The sequence below is a fragment of the Saccopteryx leptura genome, chromosome 6 (assembly GCF_036850995.1).
Source record: "Saccopteryx leptura isolate mSacLep1 chromosome 6, mSacLep1_pri_phased_curated, whole genome shotgun sequence".
Taxonomy (NCBI): Eukaryota; Metazoa; Chordata; class Mammalia; order Chiroptera; family Emballonuridae; genus Saccopteryx; species Saccopteryx leptura.
Genome location: NC_089508.1, coordinates 81,486,334 through 81,508,895, shown reverse-complemented (window position 1 = coordinate 81,508,895; position 22,562 = coordinate 81,486,334).

Sequence of the window (22,562 nt, the reverse complement as noted above, 5' to 3'; positions counted from 1 at the left end):
TGAATGTTTGTATCTTTCCAAAATTCACATATTGAAACATTAAGCCCAAATTTGATGGGCCTGGCCTGTGGTGGTGTAGTGGATAGTGCATTGACCTGGAACACTGAGGTCACTGGTTCAAAAACCTGGGCTTTCCTGGTCAAGGCACATATGATAGACAAGCAATGAACAACGAAAGTGAAGTAACTATGGGCTCAACTTCTCGTTCCCCCCTCTTCTTTCTGTAAAATCAATAAATAAAATCTGTTTTAAAAATATTTTTAAATTGACCTTTAAAAAATATTTTAATGGTATTAGTAGGCAGGGCCTTAGGGAAGTAATTAGATCATGAAGATAGAGCTTTCATACATGGGATTAGTGCATTTACAAAAACGACTCCACTAGATAAGGCCACAGTGAAAAGTGTTCAACCAGAGAGAGGGCGCTAACTATAAATATAACCTGGGCATGCTGGCACCCTGATCTTAGACTTTCCAGCCTCCAGAACTGTAACAATAAATGTTGTTGTTTTTAAGCAACACAGGCTTTGATATGTTGTTACAGCAGCCCAAATGAACTAAGACAGACAGTAATCAATTAATGACAGAAACAAATGTAAGATCCTAGTTGGGTGACAAATTACCAAATATAAAGAACAACACAAAAATAGGTATCCAATGTAAGAGGAACATGTAACATTAGAATTTGACCATTTCAGATTGCTTAGGGGAGGCTTCCCTGAAAAAGCAAGGTTCAGGCTAAGGCCTGATGGATAAATAGGAGTTAACAAGTCAATGAGAGAATAAAAGAGCATTCTAAACAGAGAGAATAATGTGAGCAAAAGTCCTGTGGCAGGGAGAACTGGAAGAAGGAGATGCAGCTAGAGGAGAGTGAGGAGAAGAGAGTAATTTAAGAAGAAGGCAGAGGTATATAGGAGCCAATGTGCAGCCTCGAGGACTTCTATTGACCCCAAGACCAATGGTGCCAGCCATTAAATTATTTAAAATAGTGGGGTGGCATTATCTGATTTACATTTTGAAAAGACCACACTGGGCCTGGAGTGGAGGCTGATGTTAGGCACTTCGCTGGTTGACACCAAGAACCCTAAGATCCTACAGATGCAGTGTAGGATCCTACTCAGCATTCTTGATCTCTCATCCCTGGAATAAAGAGCTCCCCTCCACCACACAGGGCTCTGACAAGGTTTCTCATATCAGTGAAAATAAAGTGGTTATGTAGTGGAGAGAAAAGCACAGAATGGCTTAAAAAGTGGTATACTCTCAACTTCTTCCTTAATCATTACAAACTAGAATTTATTTAGTACATACCTTGTGATTTAAGTGCCTGACTAAACATGGCTATCTATCATCTCCTTAATGTTAAGAACTCAGCATGGCGGGCATCATCTCCACTCTACAATGAGAGCATCAACACTCAGAGAGTTAACCTGACAAGTAATCAACACCACTGGGTTAAAACCCAGGCCTTCTGACTCTTTTACTTATGCTTTTAACTCAATAATGGTTATTAAATGTGAACATGTGATTGGCTCTGATAGGGGAACTCAAAAGTTAGAAATTTAGCTTTAGTAATAGTAGCTTTTAGTTATAATTGATAGGAATAATGATTAATACAACTAAAAAGCTTTGTTCCAGTAGCTAGATACATGAATGGGCATACCTGATTTCACGAGGCTAAAAGCAAACTAAAGACATATACAAAAGTGAGAGAGAGACATATGTATTACTGGAAGGAAGGACATTGGAAGAAGTGTTGTCCTAAAAGGAATATGGAAAAGAGATTTAGAACTAATTAGGCTTATTTAATATGCTTGTAATTACATGGAAAGATTCACAAAATATAATAATAATTATTTTGTTGGTATACATATATTTTTACTACAGTAGAAGTTCTGGAAACTCTGAAAATCTCTAAGAGTCTATTGAATATAAATAAGGTTTTGATATATTTTCATTTGTAATTGATTGTTATCCATATCTATAACCATATTTTGAGTTTTTCTTTTTGTCATTTAGAGAGAGCCATTGTTTTGGCCTAATGCATTTGCAAATATACTACATCTTCAGGAAGATTCATGGAAAAGACTTAGATTTATTCCAAAATATAGATTTCTGAAAATAAATGATCAGATTATACCGTTAAGCCAGATGATGATTTATAGAGCTCTGCGTAATAACTGGTTCATGGAAATACTGGCAAATAGCCAGGATATCCAAGAATTAATTATGGGGCTGAATGATCTAAAAAGAATGATTTTTCTGATTTTCTTCAAAATATTGTTGATGGTTAAATTGCTTTCTAGATATAAGAAAACTTGGGGTTCACCCACTGACAGGATGCAGATAAAGAATTACTGGTCAGCAGATGAAGAAGTGCTAGAAGAATCCTGGACTGCAACTTTCATCTAATTAACTTCTCCCTAAATTCTAAGCCTTTTACGTATCCCTTTATTCCCCTTATAAAAAAAGGTTGGCTGAGATGAGGTGTTAAGATGGATTTTGGGTACAGAACCCCTATCTTCTCAGATCGCCAGCCATCTGAATAAAGAACCCATAACAATTCAACCCTTGTTTCTATTTATTTAGCTGAGTGGCGACAGGTGGCACAAACCCGGATGTTTTCCGGTGTCAGCTCCATGATAGGCGCTAGGCCTTTGGAGCTTTAATAAGACTCCATCTTACCCAGAAGGAGTACAGTCTAATCAAGGAGGGATTGCACACACATACACATATTTATGTAACTGTCATACAGTGTGACATGGGCTTTGAGGGCACACATTAAAACCTGATATAAATGCTTTATCAATGAAAGAGCACTCATTTTCTACATTTAGTATTGCATTTGCTCAGCATCTCTATGATGAAGGATGGAAAAGTTGATAGCAAAGTTCACTGAGTGACTTACTTCTGTGTTCCAGGTATTATTGTACTAAGTGCTTTAAACATATAAATTTAATGTCATCCTCAAGACAAATTCTCCAAGAAGCTAGCAATATTGTCTACATTTATAGATAGAGATACTGAGGCTCACATCAGTCAAGTAAAATCCCCAGGATCACAAGTAAGAATCAAGAGAAGTCAAATAAATTGTTAAGGGAGAGCAAATTCATACTAAGGATGGGTAACTTTAAAAATCTATGTGAAGCTTTACAAGTATGTTCTGCAATAGGAAACCAAACCCCGTGCTGATGCAAGTCTCGGTGCATTAAAACCGACCCTAAACACCCCAACCACAGGAGTCTGACTGCAAAACAGGTTAGCTTCCCCAAGTCAGGCTCTAAAGGCACAGTGTTCCTTCTTCTTGGAATTGTTTTGACAGCAAAATGTGAAAGTTCTTAAAATAAGGAGGGAAGTGAAGGCTCCAAGGAATGTTAAAATAATTTATGGCAAAATGGAGAAAGTTAAATATTCATTAAGGGGTTTTCATTTCAAATGATCGCTTTACCATATCAATCTCTGTATTGTGGGGCAGGGAGAAGAAACTCCAAATTAATCCCTTTCCTGAATTTGCCACAGAGAATGCACAGCAGAAGCCCACTGGGGGTTTCAAGCCCCTCCCATGAAAGTTAGGTCTGTGGATACTGAGAGCCTACACAGGTCTCCCTGGCTGCTCATGCATGGACTGCAGCCAACTTGGCTTTGCCAAGAGTTGGCATGACAATCTCTCTCATCTCTAGCATTTACTTAGGAATACTGATGCATATATTTTCTCCCAGAGGCAGAAGTTTGTCCTGGATTGTATCTTCATTATTTCATCTTTAAATCCAAAGAACAAATTTTGGTTTCCAAAATCCTAGGAAATATCTGAAACCCAACTCAGCATATCTCCATGAATTAAGTGATTTCCAGCCTCAAATACAAGTTGTCATTTCCAATAGTTGGGAGGGTCTGTATGTCCAGGTGGCAGTCTGCAATAAATGTCCTCTGCTTCTGGTTTTCTGGTTTACCTTGCTGACAGGAGCTGTTCCTTCTCCCTTGGGCAGGAGGCACCTATGGCCTCCCTACTGGAATTAATTCTTTCACTCACTACCTTTGGAGTGAAGTTTTTTGTGGTTTCCCAGGATAATATTCACCCTGCTCAAAGACTTGTTTACCCTCAAATTAATTAATTAATATATTAATTCTTCAATTATTCTTTGAACAATTATGTGCCAGGAATGAAGCTAGACGAATCGGTGAACAAGCAGTCACCAGAATTTCAGCTTTCAGACTTATTTATTCTTTTCTCATTATTGCATCTTAACCAGCAGGAAGCAATTGATGTAAGAGTGTCCTGGAAACACTGGCTGACCAGTTTCATTGGGAAAGAACACTTACAAAAAAGCTTTTAAAGAGAGAGGCAGAAACAGAGAGACAGAGAAACTCAGCCTCAACAGCGTAGAACAGGACAAGATGGATCCTACTGATAAACCTGGCAAGGTTCAGGGACACTTGGGTGCACTGTCACCCAGTTTGTGGTGTTACCAAATCCAAGATGAATGAAGAGAAATGAGTAGGAGCTTAATAGATTTAAAATACAGTCTAACACTGTATTTTTGTGACAAATATTCTTATATAGCATTGTCCTACTTATTACCTCCTTTGACCAAGATACACACTCTTGAGCTATGAGAGTCACACAGACAGTAATCTTTCTCTAAAATATTCAAGCAAGCTTTCAATATAGACTACTGGTATTCTGACTATATGCAGAAGTCAAATAAACCACTTCAGTATAAGTATAGGCTAATATTCAGCTTTTAATGAAAATTAATTTTTTCAGATAGTTTTGTCATTTTTAATTTACTTGGTAAGCATGCTTTGCTGTTTCGCTTCTGTTAAAGCTAACTTTAGAATACAGTTATTCACAGTATGTGGCAATGAATGTGATCAATAAACATTGAAATTATTAATAAATTAATAAGAAATTCCTGGAAAGTTATCCATCCTCTAAAAGGAAAGTCGGTCAACTACAGCTCATGAACCAAATTCAGCTCACTCTGATTGTTGAAGGAAATGTGTATTGGACACAGACACGCTCTATTCTCTTTTGAAGTTGACTGTCTTCTCTTTTCAGAGTTCAATAGTTGCAACAGAGATCATATGGCCCACAAGCTAAAAATATTTAGTATCTGGTCCTTTGTAGGAAAAGTGTGCTAACCTCTACTCTAAAATACAATATTCACTAAATAACTTGAGAGTGGCCAGAATGCATCCATCCACACCAGGAAGATCTCTGCAAATAAAATCTCTTCCAATTTACTGTTGAAGGAATAAAGAATGATACCAGAGGTAGAGATGCTGGTGGTAAAAAACGGCTCTGAGTTTTTTCTTGAGGAAGCATAGTCAAGTCTACTGTCAAAGGACACAACATTGAAGTCCAAGTCTCTACAGCTGACGTTCTTTTCTGAATCAACTTATATTGTCTAGCTTTTTCCCTTATTGTGAGAGGTTTTGGTTAATAAATCTCTTCCTGAATTTCATAATTTTCATTGCCTTTTTTTTCAATACAGGATTTCAGTGAACTCAAATAAAATGGTGATTCAGGCAAGGTAGGTTGTTCATGTGATCGTGGTAATTCAGCAGATGCTGAACTATGACAAAAAACTCACATACAACTAGCCTAATTTCTTTATTCTTAAAATGATGAATTGCTGACTCTTGAGCCAAATCGATCAGTAATTCAACATGCAGCCAAGTGGAAATTCTACAATGCTCTGAAATGCCTAAGCAACATTTGTTTTCAATTTCCACTATCTTTCCTCCCCATCAAGAAGGAAACTCTTGTTTGTAAGAATTCTAGTATCCCTATATTTTCATAACACTAAAGAATAAAGTAATTCACAGAAATCAAAAACTTAGTTTTTAAACACGAGTGTGGAGTATTCCTAATGCTATTTACAGAGCATGGCATGGTATACATAGACTATCAATATGTCATAAAAAAATGGTAAAATCTGAATCTATTCTGAAAAAAAAAACTAAAAATAAGACAACCTTTCAAATAATACTATATTTGTCTTCTGATAGCCAACAAAATCTATCAATAATGAAACCTTTTTTTTTTCTTTGTAGCAAATGGTGGGGTTTTTCTCCTGCTCAATCAATAAGATGTTTTCTTAAACAGCATGTTAATTGACAATTGGTTTATTTTCCATTAATTTGAAAAAGAGAAAGAAGAAGGGAAGTAGGGAAGGAGAGAGAATGAAAGAGAAGCATCAACTCGTTGTTTCACTTAGTTGTGCACTCATTGGTTTCTTCTTGTGTATGCTCTGACAGGGGATCAAACCCATGACCTCAGCACACCAGGACAATGCTCTATCCACTGAACCACCCGGCCAGGATGACAAATTTTTAATAATGCACTATACTGTTCCAAAATCCAATTATATGTAAAAGCATAAGAATTAAGAATAATTAGGCACATGAATTGAGAATAATTGACCATAAAATAATCGAGGAAGCCAGAAAATATTTTTTAATAAGTGTTCATTATTTTCTAAGGGCTATATTAGTGACATTAGCAAAAAATTGCATAAAAGAAAGACTAATCAGTGTATTTTATTTGAAACAAACATTATAATTCAGGTTTATACTACATAATATAATGTTTTATTTTTTAAATACTCCTTTTTTTTTTTTCCTTTTCCAAGTAAAAGGAGGGGAGCTAGAGAAACAGACTCCCACATGTGCCCCACAGGTATCTACCTGGCAACCTCCATCTGGAACCAATACTCTGCCCATCTAGGACCATGCTCACAAGCAAGCTATTTTTAATGCCTGAGACAGAGGCACCTCAGAGCTATCCTCAGCACCTGGCTGATGCACTCAAACCAATTGACTCATGGCTGTGGGAGGAGAAGAGTGAGAGAGAGAGAGAGAGAGAGAGAGAAAGAGAGAGAGAGAGATAGAAGAGAGAGAGAGAGAGAGAGATGGGGGAGGAGTGGAGAATCAGATGGTCACCTCTCCTGTGTGCTTTAACAAAAATCAAGCCTGGGACATCCACACGCCAGGCTGATGCTCTACCACTGAGCCAATCAGCCTACTATTTCTTTATAAAGAGATTTAATACACCCTTGTTTATAAAAATAAATAACCCTGATACATAACTTTCTTATTCAATTCATAAAATCTTTACTTTCAACTTTTTAGGTTTTTTTGTGCATTAAGAAAAGTATACTTGTGAATATAATCTTTTGAAACCATAATTTCAAAGAAAAGAGAAAGAACTAGGAAAGAATATTTATTTTTGTAAGCCTTAGACAATTCTAGTTCTAAGAGCAAAAGTGAATAATGGAAGGGTCATGGGGCACAGATCTAGAAGAAAAAATTTCTGAGTCCTAGTGATGAGCTTGAATAAATCAGTTAACATCAAAGTCTTAGATGCTTGATCTGAGCAAAAGAATGGAAATAGAAGGCTGTGCCTATTTTAGAGGACTCTTATGAGGTAAACATGAGATAACAGAGGTAGAGTCAATTTTATTAATTGAAAAACAAATTATGTATTACAGAATATTAGTAGAAAAACTATATTAGTAGACAACATCAGTAAGATACTGTCTGAGTCAGTTTCAGCTTCCATAACAAATAACCATAAACTTGGTGGCTTAATGTACAATAATTTATTTCTCAAAGTTCTGTAGGCTAGAAGTCTGAGATCCGGGCACCAGCGTGGTTGAATCCTTGGTGAGGGCCCTCTTCCTGATTTGCAGAAAGTCACCTTCTCTCTTGGTCCTCATATGGCAGAGCAGAAAGAAGAAACAAGTCTCTCCTTCCTCTTCTCATAAGGGTACTAATTCCACCATGTGTGCTCCACCTTCATGACCTAATTAGATACCAAACGTTATCTCCAAATAACACATTGGAGATTAAGGTTGTAACGTATGAATTTTAGGGAAATACAAACATTCAGTCCACAGCACATACAGTATTAAGAAAAATACCACCAAGTAGACCTTCAGAGCCTTTCCAATAATATTGTAGAGAGTGGTTGATTCTATTTATGTATTCCTGAGGCTAGCTTTAGCCTTATATCAAATGCCTAACATTTTAAAAGTGGAAATACTCACCTTATTTGACAATATCAATGTTCATGATACTAAGTTGACTTTACACAGAAACTTTGTTGTTGAGCTTCTCTGCTTTGTAAAATTGGCCATTGAGCAAAGGAACAGACATTCTTATGCATCAGTGGAAACTGATGGAGTACAAATGAAAAGCAAGCAATTTAGTTTAGCACTATCCATGAAAATTTTAAATGCTTTTCCCATTGGGCCCAGACATATGTTTCTGGGAATTTATCTTATGGTCTTACTTGCATAAGTGCATTCTTTTCATTTTCCCATGGTTATTATCTTAATGAGTATGGAAATATTAATTATAGCATTATTTTAATAGCCAAGATTGGGAGAAAAAACAATTTTAATAAATTAATAAGTACATTTTTATTTATTAATAATTGGTTAAATAAATTATATGCATTGCAACAAAGAAATGCTCTAGCTTTTTAAAATAATAATGCAGCCCTTTAAAAATACTGGGAATAGCCTCTTGGAAAAAAAGCAATGCAGATGGATGCACTACTATTTGAAGGTAAGAAAAGATATGTGTATGTATGTGTGTGTACACAAAGAGACCATCTCTAGAGGAATTATGTAAGTAAGTGGCAGGATGAGTGGCCTAAGTCAAGGGACTGAGCAATTGGAGATGTGAAGATACTTTATGCTCTTCTATTCATTCTGAATTTGGGTTCATAACATATACTACTACTCAAAAATAATTTTCTCTAAATGAAATTGTCAAATAAGACTTGCAGGTTACTTTACCTACTGTTAATGGCTGGAACATTTGTAAAAATTCACAACTAATAAAAAATATCTATCTTATACTTTCTTTTTCAGAAAATCTAATACATAATAGTTTTAGTTTCAATAATGATTTCTTTTATTTCCACCCTGGAATGCTGACTTATTTAGAACAGCTAAACTTTCAGATTAGATTGTCACTTCATTTGTGGCAGGCATTCATGAATTTTCTGATGGTAATAGTCAAAAAGAAATGGAAACCATTTTGAAAAGGCTTGCACTAGTTCCAGGCTGTGTAGAGACATAATAAAAAAGTACTTCTCAAAACCCTCTGAGATGGCCTCAGAAAACAAACAGAGACAAAATAATCCAGACAGATTTATATAATCCTCATTAGGACTCAATTCTCTCTAGGACCAGAGGGAGGTCATGGTGACAATGGCACATTCCCCATTTTGCCCCAGGCTTAGAAGTATGGTAGCATTTTAATGGGTGGGAGGATGGAAAAACAAGCAGGAGGTAAAAACAGGACGGGCCAGAGTTGGGAACCCGAACATCATCACTGGGGCAAGGAACAGGGAGGCACAAGTCAGGTAGATCATATCTGTGTCCTGGCCTCCGGGACCAGGACATCCAGTCTGATGTGAAAAGAACAGTAGATACCTCTAGGCAGTGGTAAAATACAGGTGTCTGGGATTGGCAAGGCCTGAGGCCGTTTGTGTGGAGAGAGTTTCAAACCAGTTTAAATTAGAACTCAAGTTATAGCTATAAGACCCTGGGATAGGGTCTTCCTGCTGGTAAGAAGAGGCCTGGAAACACTAGGTGAGATTCAGCCACTTTCGTGTAAACCTGAGTGGAGAACTACAACGGAGTTATCAGTGTTTTTCAACTTCTGGTCTGCAGACCAGTCCAGCAGAAATTTCATGCCAGTTTGCAAAACAGTTAACCACCCTGATGTTGTATGAAAATGATTAACCCAATGATCTTAGTCGGATTTGCTTATGCTCAGGGTGATTTCTGCCTTAGCAATCCCCAAAATAATTCTCCTATTTTCACCAGTTCCCAAGTATAAAAAGTTTGAAAACCACTGGAGTGGACAACCTTGGAAGATGTCAGGGGAAATCTGAACTTGGTGAGCAGTCAGGGGAAGAGCTCACCCCAAACAGGGGACCCAGAAGCCAAGCAGCAAGACTGAGTGCAGACCTCCATCATTAAGAGAAAAGTGTGATAATTTCTAAGTTATGATTCTTAACTCCTTTTTATAGTTTTATGTTTCTTTCTCAGAGAACTCCATCTGATGTATTCATTATTATTACTTGACTAATGACTTTAAATAAGTATGCCCAACCTGTTCTAACATGTCATTTCCAATACCTCTCTCCAAGGCATGTTTGTTTCATTGTCTGCGTGCTCTACTCCCTAACTACAAACTAGATGTTCCCTATAGGATGTTTCATCCTCATTTTAAGTCAGTATGTCTTCTTATGCCAAATGCAACATCTTCCTTTCCCTTCCTTCCCTTCTCCCCAACTTCTTTGTTCTGTCATCTGTAACTTTAGCACTCAAGTTCAAAACCACATAGCTGATTTTTCTGCAATCTTCTTAGAAATCTGGAGACACAGAGTTCTGCATTGATTCATTCAAATATTATATTGAATGTGAACTAGTGCCAAACTATGTTGCAGGTACTATCCATCTTCACAAATACATTTCCCACTATTCCTTCCTATTTCTGCCACCATACTCTCAAGACATCCATGACTTATATAGTCAATTATTGCAAAAGCTTTATATCAGGTTTCAGGACTGATTTCACTCCTTCTAATCCATTTAGATTTTTAGATTGTTTAACATATTATCACTTTTATGTAGGCACTGTATTATTAACTGCCATCCTGTCTAGACTGACTAGCCTTTTAAGGGAGGCTTTTCTACTACTGTATCCCCAGAACCTACATTAGTGTCTGAAATATAATAGCATTCAAGAAAATTTGTTTGATAAATTCTCAAAAACTTGGACTGAGACAAGGAGGACCCAGGTTCAAAACCCCAAGGTTGCCAGCTTGGGCCCGATCTCATCTGGCTTGAGCATGGATGGGGTCACTGGCTTGAACGTGAGATCACAGACATGACCCCATGGTCACTAGCTTAAAGCCCAAGGTCACTGGCTTGAGCAAGGGGTCATTCGCTCTGCTGGTGCACCCTCTCCACTCCCCCTGTCAAAGCACATATGAAAAAACAATTATTGAACATCTAAGGTTCAGCAATAAAGAATTGATGCTTCGATTTGATTTGCTACTTAAATTACTTCCGTGATTAGCTAATGTTTTTTACCTTGCAATTCTAAATGTTACTTTTCTTAAGTTCTGCAAGGGTTTTAAATCGTGGAGGTTAACAAGTTTTTATTTTCCTTAGGGGAAATAAAGTTAGTGTGATTTTGCCATTAAAAAAAAAAAAAAAAGAAAGAAAAGAATTGATGCTTCTTATCTCTCTCCTTTCCTGTCTGTCTGTCCCTAGCTGTCCCTCTCTCTCTCTCTTTCTCTGTCTCTATCAAAAACAAACAAACAAACAAACAAAAAACTTTAAATGCCTCTTTATAATTGACTTCATCAAAGCTTTATATCTATGTTTAGCTTTCATGGTTCTTCATCCTTTGGCCAAAATGTGTCTGTTTAACCATATTTCTCCCCGTTTTGCCACCTACTTCTGCACTCCTCAGGTTCATTAATTCTAATCTTCATCTGCTTGTCCCCAGTGTCTATTGCCTGAAGTATTCCCCTTTTCCTTCTCATTCTCACTTCCCAACAGTGACAGTTTTTCCAACCAGAGAGAGGGTGCTGCCCCAAAAGGTTGGCCGTCCACTCCCTGTCTCCTCCAAGAAGCATTCACTGTCCCTCTATGCTCTCAGTGTCAGTGAAAAGACAAGTTCTTTCCATCCGAAGGTTTTGGCAATTGAGTCCAAGCCCATCAGTGATGTGAACAGAGTCAAAGGGCAGAGAGTAACTCCTGTCAGAGGCTACAGAAAGGCCCTTCATTGAGCACCACCCCTCAACAGCAAAATTCAGCAGGACAGGCGGGGAAGGGGGCAGGCTGGTTCACAGACTGTCAGATGTGCTGGAGGTTGGCAAAAGGACACAAGCATTTATTTGCTTCCTGCTTCCCTGGCTGACCCATTCCTTGGGTTAAAAATTGGAAAACTAGTTTCTCATCCCCGGTGCCCTTTCAGTTCTTGCTGTATTTTTACTATCTGGAAAACAGAGAAGCTAAAATAGCCCTTCAGGGACACTACAGCCAAAGTACTTGAGGTGAGTGAAAGGAGAGTCTAGAGGCAATGGGTCATTCTAGACACATTGAACATATAGCCCAAGGAGGCAGTAGCCATGTTGTAAATATCCATTCCGTCCTGAATATCCAACCCATTCTATGCCATTACCATAAGTCATGTGTTCAATTAAATATAAAGTTTTCCATCTACGCCTTCTCACATATAAAACACTATGGGAGATTCTAGGCATAGAGGGAGAGTTATCCATGGTCACTGGTGTCCCAGCTGTGTCAGTATCCCAGCACCTCTGCTCATGAGCTCAGTTACAACAAGCCTACAGACGGCTCACCATGACCATGTTTGCCTCTTGGGGTCTCTCTGGAACCCACTTCAAGTCCCTCCCATAGAGATCTAGATCTTCTCATGCACCATCTACCACTGTAGGCTTAAACATCTGCTTTTTTTATTTCTCCCTGAATTCTCAAAGCTCTACTTTGAACCTTGCACTCTTATTCCCCTTTGCTTCCAGCTCCTCCCTCACAGATATCTGAGAATTTAAAGCCTCAGGTCTGGTGATGGGTGCCCAAGAATGTAAATAAATTTAATGTCACTGAATTGTACACTTAAAAATTATTAAAATGGTAAGTTTTGTTATGTAAATTTTATTACTTATATGAAAAAAAAAACCCAGGTCCAGCCTGACTGGTGGTGGCGCAGTGGATAGAGCATCCACTTGGGACACTGAGGTCCCAGGTTCAAAATCCCAAGGTCATTGGCTTGAGCATGGTGGTCACTGGCTTCAGCATGGGATCATCAGCATGGCTGGCCTGAGCCCAAAGGTTGCTGGCTTGAGCAACCATGACTGGAGCCTCCACCCCCTACTCTGGTCAAGGCACATATGAAAAACAATCAATAAATAACTGAAGTGCTGCAACAATGAGTTTATGCTTCTCATCTCTCTCCCTTCCTGTCTGTCTCTCCTTTCCCTCCCTCTACAACCCCCCCCCCCTTTCATGCATGCTAAAAAAAAATTTTTAGGTCCAACTACAGTGCCTGGCTCTGGCCTTGGAAGCAGAGATCAGTCATCTGTTGTGAAGGAATTTAGACTCAAATGGAAGAAATACAACTCACACATCCATTAATTCAGCAACCACTTACTGACCATTTACTACACACTAAACACCACACTAGGAACTAAAGAGTCAAGGGAGACCATAAAAGATATAGTACTATCTTTACAAAGCTTTTATTCTAGCCTGCCTGGGAGACATCGCCAAGCAAACAGGCAGAGAATTAAGTAATACATTAAAATAGTGATAATTGCCATAAAGGGAAATGCAGGCTTCTATGAGAGCACATACCAGGTGGACATGAGCTAGTCTGAGGGTTCAAGACCTCCCTGACAAAGTGAAGCCAAAGATGACACTGGAAGATGGAGTAGCTATCACCGAGGCAAAGGGGTATGATGGGATGGTGAGTGGGTAGAGCACTCTAGGCAGGGGGAACCACATGTGTAAGGTAAAAGACCTTTCACAAACTGTAGAAATTAATGTGGTCATTTTGAAGGACTACCGGAAGCAGTGTAAGGAATGATGGGAAAGAAGCCAGACATCAGGCTGACTGCCTGACACAAGCCCTGTCTGTCAGAGGCCTGAAATGACGGGCTGCACGCAGGTGCACAGAATACGGGGAGGGGCATGGCTGCTGAGTGTGGAAATGGATGGGTTGCCAACATCTCCTTGACCAGTTGGTATTGGGAGGGCATCAAGGCATCAGAGGCTTTGACAGCTGAAGAAGAAAGCACAGGCATTTCAGTTACAGAGGCTACTTAAGCAAAGGTACAGATATGGGAAAATGCCAGGGGGCTTTAGTGACAGAAAGTAGTCCTGTTTTAGTGAAGCACAGAAAGAATAAGGAGGGATAAATAATGATGAATGTGAAAGATAAAAAGGGAAATTAAATAGATTCTTCATTTCAAAGTCTTTCGCTTGGATGGCTGGTCCTTGAACAGTGCGTAGGACTGTCCCATCCACTGGCTTTCAAAGTCCCACCTGTCTTTTTCCACCACCAGTACATGATCCTATGAACCAAAATCCCAGCCCCCAAGCACTGGTAACAAGGCAATGCCATGCCTGAGAGGGGCTTGGCTCTCTGGTTAAACAGTTTGGAAACAAAACTAAGATTAGCCATGGAGTGCAAAGGATGAGAGGCCAGAGGGTCGGGGCTCCATGGAGCATGGACTAGAGACACACCCTGAGCACGGGGCTTCTTCAGGCTCTGGGTGGGATGCAGGCAGATAAAGCCTTTGGCTGGGAAAGCGTGCTGCCTGGTCTGGACAACGGAAACATTCCGAGAAGCATCAGCTGGCCCCCGGCCTGACAATGACCTTTTGAGAAGCTTTGCCTTTTGCCATTTTGTGTTTATCTCTGGCTCCAAGAGACTCTTTTCATTGGCTGTTTTCTGTAAGCACACTGTCTGCAAGTGAGATTACTCACTTGTCCAGATGGAGAGCCAAGTGTGAACATGTGAGAATACTGTTAGCCTGCTTTTCCTTATAACAGCAAACGCTGTTTCCCCAGAAAAGTGCTACTGGAAGTCAGCCTGCTGGGACACAAGCATCCTCACACAACACTCACATCTGTGGTAGAAACCCAGCTCGAGCTTCCCGGCCCCCTTGTCCGCAGAGTCCTGCTGCAGAATCCCCGTCCTCAGGAGACTGGGCGCGGCCAGGGCAGCAGGGTCCTCCGCTGCAGGCAGACCCCGCCCTGACCCTAAGCGGCATTCCCAGCGGACAGGAGACCGCATCAGTAATGAGGGCAGGGGCTCCGGCCTGCAGAGACACGGGGTCTCCATTTCTGTCACCATAAATGTGGTGCTAAAAGCATCTGTAGAGATTTCTTAGCTCAACTCCTTCATTCCGCAGATGAGGAAGTGACGCCCAGAGAGAGGAAGTAAGCTGCCCACACAGAGGCAACTTGCTTCATAACTCAAGGCTGGTTGTCTCATGATTCAAATTTCCATCTCACTGAGTTGACTCTGACCAGCACATCTGTAAAAAGCAAGTTTTATCCATGTCAACAGTTAAAAATCTAATATTCTTTTATTTAAAAAAAAACACAAAACTTATATTAAGATCTCTTTAGTTAGTTTTCTAAAAACGAAGCTGTGGAGAAATTAAAGAAATTTATATAGTTTCAGAATATAGCTTTACAATTTTATAAGAATTAAATGGCCTCAAGTGTTAAAAAGCAAAATAGGGCACTTGACTTAGGAGAAGTGAGCGTGCTCCTAATGTAGCGATGTAACAGAGTGTGTGAGAAAGGGCAGGTCTCTGAGCCTCCTGTCCTCACACTGTGCTATGGAAGCCATAACACTATTCTAAACACCTATAAGATAATCAAATGTCATAGCAGCTAGCAGAGATCCAGATACATAATTGATATTGAATTAATGTTTATTGAATTGGAAAACATGAACTTATTCCTCCATTTTCAGCTTTCTGGCAAGTCAGGCCTGAGATGCCTTAACATTCATACATGCCTCTTGAGAACATGGGTGTTGATTCCTCAGTGCTATTTGCCAACCTTCTGAAATCATGTCTCTAAGAAGTATCTGGTGGCAAGCACAATGTTTTAGAGGACTTGAATGCCAGAAATACTGATGGCTCTGTCAGAGCTTTACCCATAGTTAATTTAAAATGTTAAGATTGTTTCTTTGAGGATCATTTATCCAAGAATATCTGCCTGAATCAAAGAGATTAAAATTTATTTGACTGTATTTATTATCAATATTCATTAATATGAAACAACCAACTACCCATGGGATAAAAACGTGGGGGATTTAATTTTCAATGCCAAATAAGAGGCCAACATTATTTTTAATCACCTAATCTGCCTTTCACCCATTACTTCCATCATAAAGCTACGTAATGTAAGTCCCAATTTAAAGTGACTATGTTTTCCTTAAATTTATTCTGACCCTCAAAACCTCTGTTTCTATTTCTGAGTTTCAAATAAAAAATTAGAGGCTATGAAGTTAAAAGTTTCAAATGCAATGCGGTTGTTTTTAACGCCCAAACTAACCTGCTTCAGGTGGAAACATTGGTACACTCTTCTTACATTATGTCATAAGCCATGTGCCCTCCAACTATGTCGATGAGCCAGAGACAAGGCGAGCCCAGTCTCCTCGCTGTTTGGCCAGGGACCTGATTGTTCTGCTCCTGGTTAGACGGAGTTTTAAAGAAAGCCAAACCAATTCACTCAACATTAACAAGAAACAATCTTAAATGCAACTCAGAAAAGCTTCCCTAAAACCTTTTATGTTGATATGATTAATATATCAAAGATTTTTAACACTTAAGACTACCGAACCTCATGGCCCTCTGTGAAAGTTGTAACTCAATTAAAAAAAAACAAACAATGAAAAACATTATGCGTTTCCATTATCTTCAACAAAAAATTTAGATATGGGGCCCTGGCCGGTTGGCTCAGTGGTAGAGCGTCAGCCTGGTGTGCAGGAGTCCCAGGTTCGATTCCCGGCCAGGGCACACAAGAGAAGTGTACATCTGCTTCTCTACCCCTCCCCCTCTCTTTCCTCTTTGTCTCTCTCTTCCCCTCCCACAGCCAAGGCTCCACTGGAGCAAAGTTGGCCTGGGCACTGAGGATGGCTCCATGGCCTGCCTCTGCCTCAGGCGCTAGAATGGCTCTGGTTGCAACAGAGCAACGTCCCAGATGGGCAGAGCATCACCCCCTGGGGGGCATGCCGGGTGGATCCCAGTTGGGCACATGCGGGAGTCTGTCTGACTGCCTCCCCGTTTCCAACTTCAGAAAAATACAAAAAAAAAAAAAAACCCAAAAAACAAATTTAGATGTGGTATTTTTTTGTAAACCTGGATTCTAGCATTCTTCTTCTTTTAACATAATTGTAATAAGAAATCAAACAAAATACAGAATAACAAAAAGCATTACATATGGCAAGCAATAAATACATGGCACAGTAGAAGAATACTGAACTTGAATTCAAGCTCTGCTTGGCCAATCCCTTGCTCTGTAGTCTTGTCAGTTATTTCAACATTCTTGTGCTACAGTTTCTTTGCCTGCAGAACTATATCTCTCCAATACAGATTTGTTTTAGAGATGTAACCTGATGCTATAAGTGAAAGTGATTTGTGAAATGTAAAAGCTAGATCCTAAGTTAGCATATAGTGTATTTTCTATCTGAGATGGCATGAGATAGAAGGATGAATGTTTAGATAGATAATTATTTTGAGGCTCTTCAGACCACACCACTGCACTGAGATGATACTCACTGAAGAAGCCCTGCACAAGACTCTAGACTGCATGAGCAAAGTCTTGGGAACTAACTGGAAAAGTTAGTCAATCTTAGTTAACCCTGCAATGTACTGCCCTTTAATTCTGTGCTACTATATTACACAACTACAGCCAACATTCTTTCCACACACCATTCCTCCTGCTTAGAAAGGGGTCATGCCTTTGCATATTTTTTACATTCTATACTATACCTGACACATGATGATAATTTTTATTTTATGTCTTATTTTTTGCTTTGATAATGAGCAGGCTAATTTTTCTCTTACCACGTTCAGTTTCCTGATTTTTAAACGAACTCTCAAGTCATCTGCTTTTGTCTCTGTCTTTTGGTCTTTTCATCTCCCTATCTCTGTCTTTGTTTCTCAGTTTCTGTATCTCTCTGTCTCTCTTCCATGCTAACACACACACACACACACACACACACACACACACACATGCATTTGTGCATACAGAAACACACTCTTTGATTTAATCCTTCAGTGGAAAATTCTATATTTTCCATGTAAGATTTCCGACTTAGCATCTGCCAAGCCCCAATTTGCAATGTAACATTCTTCAGTTCTTCCCAGGCACGCTTCAACCACAGGCTCTGGGTTATTTTACTTGTTGTGTTATCTGCACACAGACACCACAAAAGAAATTATTCACTCCTAGAAAGAGATGCCAAACCCCTAATTTAAAACCTTCAAATGAGTAATTCCCAAAGCATTATTTCTCTTCTAAATCCAGATCATTTTAATTACCTTGAAATAAACAAAAAGCCTTGCAAGGGGAACTCAAACTGTTTATTTGTTTATTCAAAATTCTCCCTCTCCTCTATGCTAAGGATTTCCACCTGCCTCAAAACTCTTCAAAACTTGAGACTTTGTTTACTCTACAGGATTTGGTAAAGAACACTTTAAAAAGGAGGAAGTAAATTTTGCACCCATTACTACTCTTAAATTGGAATGAGGGCGAAAGTGAGCATGGAAATAAGCAAGGGCCCATCTTTTTTCTTTGATCGTTCTTCAGCTGAGCCAAAATGCTCAGACTTCCTGCCTATAGCTGCATATTTAGTTGTGATAAAGAGCAAAGAAAAGCAAACAGCTTTAGGGACTGAAGCAGTACTATCTCTACTGAAGGATTTGTGCTATTATGTTGCAGTTTAATAGCAAAACACATCTCCCTTGCCAAAGGGGGCAGATTGCAATAACAGAGGCACAAGGGGCTGAAATCATTTCATTTGCATTAGTAAGGAAGAAAGACTGGTAGAGAGGGTGATTCCCAAATACACATCGAGTTTAATTCCAAATTACTAGCTGCAAAATTACTAGCTGCAAAAAGGTTTTCACCTTCTCCAGTGAGTGATGAGACAATCGAGTCACTGTTGAGCCATTGCTGCTTGAAGCAACTGAATATTAGAAACTGATCATGAAATGTTTACTGGTCAGACACCTAAAACTAAGGACAAAATACAGCTGTGCTATCCACAATCCTCTTTAATGTGCCAAGGCCTGGAGATTAAATAGAATTTTCCAACACAATTAAACTGGCCTAGGTCAGGGGATAATCAGGAACATGGAGGTTTCATATTTTCAGAAATGAGTAATGGATTGTTCAAAAATCTCATTAAGGCAAAATTATTTTAGTTGAAGGATTAATAATCTTTAATTCTGCAAAATGTTAAGGTCATCTTTCTTTATATTTCTTCTTTACTATTTTTTTTTCTCCTGACAATCTTAAGATGCTTTTTAGAGCTTTCCTTTATGTTTCTCAGTTTCTCTACCTTTTAGGTTAGTCCTTCAGTTTTATCTTCTAATTCATAATTTTCTCTTCAGCTATGTCTACCAGAGTTGAGACAAGGGCAAGGCAAACAGTGCCCAGCTTGCACAATTTCAAGAGGCACTCACTCTCGGGCTTCTGCAAGTTCAAGGTTTGCACCTGACAGTGACTGCCTCCCGAAATTGTGCACTGTAGGCTTCTCCTTGGCCTTACTCTAGTCTTGTCCCAGATGTCTTGTCTACAGTTTTACCTTACCAGTTACAGCTTTTATTTCAGTGAGTATACTTTCCATTTCCAAAGTTTCTAAGTGAGTCTTTTAATACCTTCCTGTTCTTGATTAATAATCCTTTGTTCTCATTCCCTCTTTGACTTGTTTGATGATTCCAAAGTACTTATTTGAACTCATTTTTATATTGCACCACTATTTCTGGTTCCTCATGTATTGAATCTGTAGTCTATAGACTTCTAATGATTCTTAAATTTGCTGCCTATCCTCATGACAGAATGTTTCCTCATACATTTTGTAATTCTTGGGAGTTTTTACTGGTAGACTCCCCTTCCCGTCATATTTTTAGGGTTGGTTACCATACCCTGGAAATCCAGGTGTGTATCACCAAACCACAATGTAGTTGTCTTTTCCCAGCCACCACATTGTAGGTTATGAGTAGATGTAGCAGGGCCTGGCTCCCATTCTCACCCAGATGGCTCTCCTGCATCCCAGAACCACAGGCACCAAAATCTAATGATGCGTGGAACTTTTCATGTCTCCTGATTATCAGAAGCTATAAATATTAATCTGGGAAGGCCAACTCAAGTGTTCTGTCCTTTGTAGGATGAGCAATGCTTTCATCACCAAGGGGCCTTTAAAGCTCAGCCTCCATTGTTTATATATAGTGTCTGTTTCCTATGAACCAATTGCCTTTAGCCTCTATTCCCATTGTAGGTTTCTGTTAGCTCAAAATAATTCGATCTTATCCTCTTGTTTATTTTTTTAAGTGTGGATGTATTTACCAAAATAGAGAAATTAATAGCCTGACCAGGCAGTGGTACGTTGAAGAGAATGTCAGCCTGGGATACAGAGGAGCCAGGTTTGAAACTCTGAGGTCGATGGCTTGAGAGCAGGCTCATCCTGCTTGAGTGTGGGGTCACCAGCTTGAGTGAGGGTTCCCTGGCTTGAGCGTGTCATCATGGGCATGACCCCATGGTGGCTGGGTTGAGCTCAAAGGTCACTGGTTTGAGCCCAAGGTCACTGGTTTGAGCAAGGGGTCACTGGCTCAGCTGTAGCACCACCACCACCCTCAGTCAAGGCACATATGAGAAAGCAATCAATGAACAACTAAGGTGCCACACAAAGAATTGATGTTTCTCATCTCTCTCCCTTCCTGTCTGTCTGTCCCTATCTGTCCCTCTCTCTCTCACACTTGCAAAGAAAGAAAGAAAGAAAGAAAGAAAGAAAGAAAGAAAGAAAGAAAGAAAGAAAGAAAGAAGTTTTTTTTTCCTCTCTTTTGTCAGTGAGAAACAGATAGGGTAAAAACAGATGAGAGCAGCTATATTAACATGACATGGAAAAATATAATTTATCAAGATTGTTAATTTGTCATTACAGGAGTATTGTTCAGTTCTAGTCAAGTGTTCTTTGTGCAGTTATATTCACAGACAGGAGGACAGCTCCACACAGACTCAGCCTGCATAAACTTATGTGGGTTTTCTCTTTTATCATTTTCTCTGTTAAAAGACAAGGAGATTTCATATGTGCTCATTTACTATCTTGAAAAAAATCTAAATTCTAGTTTGAATGTTTCAGACTAATTTTAGTCTTACAACTCCTATTATGGGAGATACCATTGTTAGGGAAATCTAGGTGAAGGGTACACTCTACTATTATACTTGCAGCTTTTATAAGTCAAAGTTTAAATTTTTAAAAAAATTGTGACTTAGAGCAACAATCATTTATCTAGCACATCATTCTTATGAGATGACAATTCTGGCTGCAATCTAATGAGCAGCTCTTTTAGCTGGTCTCAGCACCAGCAACTCATGCCTCTGCACTCAGTTTGCAGGCAACTAGGTCTCTGCTTCTGGGGACTGGCTGTTTGGGGTGATGGCATCACTGTGCCACATCTCTCTCCCGTTCTGCAGGCAGCCCAAACCTATTTGCATGGTGGCAGTTACAGGGCTCCAAAAGCAGCAAGAGAGTAAGGTCCAATGTGCAAGCTCTTTACACATGACTGTTCACATCAAGCTGCATCAGCCTCCTACAAAACAAATCATATGCCCAACCCAGATTCCAAGGGTAGGGAGACAGACTCCTACAATGGTGGGAGGAGCTGCAAAATGTTTCTCAATTTACCATAGCTACATTATGCTTCTGAGTATTTGAGAAATTGACTTGGAAGTTCAAGGCTTCCTTTCTCCAATTTGCCATAGACTATTTCTCATACAATACATTCCTAATTCTGAATAATAGTGAGTTCATGGAGAAAAGAAGAGACTAGAAATGTTTATAGAAAGCATGCTCAAGATGGTAGCAGAGAATTTTCCATCCTCAGAGACTTATTCAGAGATTCAAAATGTCAAAGGTAAAATTACCTAGGTCAGGTCTAACCAAAGTGAGGCTGTGGAAAAGTAAGAGCCTGGACTAAAAGCTCTTTGAGGTATAAAACTAGGTCTGAAATTCCTTGATATTATTCACAGCCCCTATCTAGACAATCAATGCTCATTTAATCTGGTGGTTAAGACTGGGAAATACCACCACAGGCTTGGCCTCACCACCACTGCCTCTCTGCCAGGGCAACCAGCACATGGCATTGATGAGGGGTAGGTTGGCTAATGAGCAGGAATCTCTTTCAGGTTGAGACTATTGCTTGGGTTCCTTCTATAATATTTTATACTTCTCTAACATATAGTTTCAGAATGTTTGCAGGAGTAATTATTGGGCTTAGGAAAATTGTGAAAGTGAAGGACCTGACCTAAATGCTGCTCAGGCCTCTCCAGCTTGAGCCCAGAACCTAGCGATCTGGCAAGATGCTGACCTGACAGCCAACAGTCCCAGGCTAAGTTAAGGGGCACTTGTCCTTGGGTTTTTAGGTTTTGCCAGAGCTCAAAGCTCAACTGACGTGACATAAAACAAATTCTCAGTCCTACCAGAACCACCGAAATAGAAGGAAAGTTCTGTTTGTGATATACCGTTTGTCAAATTATTCCCTTTTCTCTAGTAATTGTGTGTATGTTTACAGTAAAGTAAAAGACATTTTTTTTTCATTGAATAATAAGCTAGCCCAAGACTCTTCAAGGAAAAGCTTAACTTCTGAGAAATGCCTCTTCCCCAGAGCTGCAAAACTTCCAGGGGTTTTCTGAGACCATAGAGTAAGGTCCACACTGAGAACAAACAAACAAAATATAAACCAATGAGAAAAATGCTTGT